This window comes from Podarcis gaigeae, assembly GCF_964106915.1.
Source record: "Podarcis gaigeae genome assembly, chromosome: 13".
Taxonomy (NCBI): Eukaryota; Metazoa; Chordata; class Lepidosauria; order Squamata; family Lacertidae; genus Podarcis; species Podarcis gaigeae.
The window spans coordinates 18,684,866-18,687,279 of record NC_139689.1 but is presented as its reverse complement, the minus strand read 5'-3'; positions in this window follow the sequence as shown (position 1 = coordinate 18,687,279).

Below are 2,414 nucleotides of genomic sequence, written 5' to 3'. Positions count from 1 at the left end.
CCAACCACAGTGAAGTTTGGGCACACATCTGCACATTTTCCCCTTGGTGTGTGTGTGTGTGTGTGCACATGCACACACGCATGACCTTTCGCTCCAACTCCAAAGCTGGTTGGGCTCCAGAGGAAGGTGGGCCCAAGGGTGGTGCCAAGGGGCAGGGCCCAAAGCAGGGGGGCAGGACAGGGAGCATGTCTGACTTTAAATACCCTGGTCAGAACCTGATCCGCCGCGTCAGTGAAATCCAGCGCGGGCCCCTGACGGCTGGCAACAGGTGACACCTGTTGTGTGAAGAAACGCTCTCTGTGGCCCGACAGCAGCCGCAGGGAAAGGGCAAAGGGGAGCCAGCGAGCGCCCACCTCAGTCACTCTGGGTCTTTTGCAGTGCCGGGCTTGATGATGAGAGGACCCCTGTTTCGATCGCTCTGCGCAGCGACACAGAGGCCTGCCCAGTTTTCATTTAGGGCTACCTGGAGGAATTGCACCAGATGGTTATTTCTGTTCCCAGCAAGGAAGCCCCCTGTCCTGTAAACAGAACCATGGGCTTATTTTCAGAACCATGAGGGCTCAGGTCTGGAACCCTCTGGAAAAACTTTAAAAAGAGAAAAGTGGGACCTCCCACAAAAAAAATTCACTGTATCCACACATGCACCAAGAGTTTCTGTCCAGCCATGCCTTCCTGCAGAAGCTGCTAGGGTCTCAAGCAAGACAATTCACCCACCTCCCTCCTTGCTTGGTTTTCAGCTTCTCTTTTCCAACTGTCACTCTTATTTCTCTGTGTCCCTGTTTCAGCTCCATTTAACTTTGCCTGGGAACACTGAGTTTGCTGTTGGAGGGAGTGACGGCCTCAGTGCATGTGCAAAGTATACACCCCTCACTGCAGTGCAGATGGCTTATGCAGATGCCTCCAGATGCCTTTCCGGTGTTGAGCACACAACTGCTATAATTAAAAGGTTAGGCCATACACTGCCAAATTATCTGTCAGCAAAAACGTCATCCATACATCTAAAGCACATTTAAAGCAAATGGCTCCCCACCCTGAAATAATCCTGGGAACCATAGTCCCCCCCCCCCAGCTACAATTCCCAACACTGTGAACGAACCACAGTGGCCATTATTCTTTGAGGGAAGTCACTTATGGTGTGTATGGAAGCCATCCAAACTTCTAACCTTTCAGATTAATCTGATTTGGTATCCCCAGCAAATGTTTTTTCTAAAATCCCCATGCTTGTGCTAAGGGATATGTGGAGAAGTCAGAATTCCTGGGTTCCCTAGGAAAATCATGAGCAAGACATTTTCTCATTCCAGGTGGAGCCAAAGACAAAGATGGGATAGAGCAAGCTTTCTACAACAGGGACGATTCCCCCTTAAAAAGTCAGAGGTTTCTATGCACCCACCCACATACTGCTCCTTCATCTGGGCAAGCAACATGCATTATGGCTGTGTACACACTATTACTTTGAAAGCACATTCAACACACATCCCCTCCCGCAAAGAATTCTGGGCACTGTAGTGTGTTAAGGGTTGCTGGGAATTAACTCTGCAAGGGATAAAACTACAGTGCCCAGCATTATTATTTTTTTGCGGGGTGAAATGTTCCAGGACACATTGCAGCCAGGCGAAAGCAGCTATGGAGGATGCATTGGAGGGGCAGTGAGGGGTTGAGACCAAGGGAGTGGGGATGGTCTAGGGAAAGTCCCCTGGACCACACAGGGAGGCCCAGAGAGCTATGCACCCCCACCCAGGAGGAGTCCAACCTCAGCAGCAGATGTGTTTCCTGGGAACTCCTGAGTTTCTTGGAAAAGACTAGTGACTGTGAGATGACACCCAGGGGTGTTGTGTGGAAAGAACTCCCGAGTTCCATGAGAAAGAGAAAAAATGGTGGGCGGGAGATGGTGCTTAGGGAAGAGAGCCAGTGAGGTGTAGTGGTTAAAGTGTCAGACTAGGACCTGGGAGACCACGGCTCAAATCCCCACTCGGCCATGAAGTTCACCAGGTGGGGGGACCTTGAGCCAGTCACTGCTTCTCAACCTAAACCTATCTGCAGGGTTGTTTGTGTAGAGATCAAATGAGGGGGGTTGTATTCTACCTTGAGCTCCTTGGAATAAAAGGCGAGATATAAATTGTATGCATTAATTAATTAATTAATAAAAGGGGAGCGTGCGGCGGGACGGGGGCGCTAGGACACCTGGGTTCCTTGAAGAAGTGTGGGGGGGGGGGAGCGTCTACTACCAAGTACCAGCCCTCGGTGCTTGCAAGGGATGCTGCCGGGACTCCTGGATGTCCCTAACTGCAAGATCTGCTGGGCAGCCTGGAGGATCTCCTGGCCAGCACAAGGAGGCGGGACGGTGGCGATCTGTGGGGAGCAGGGGGCGGAGGACGAAGACGGGGAGGATGGGCGGAGGGGGGTGGTCCTTGCTG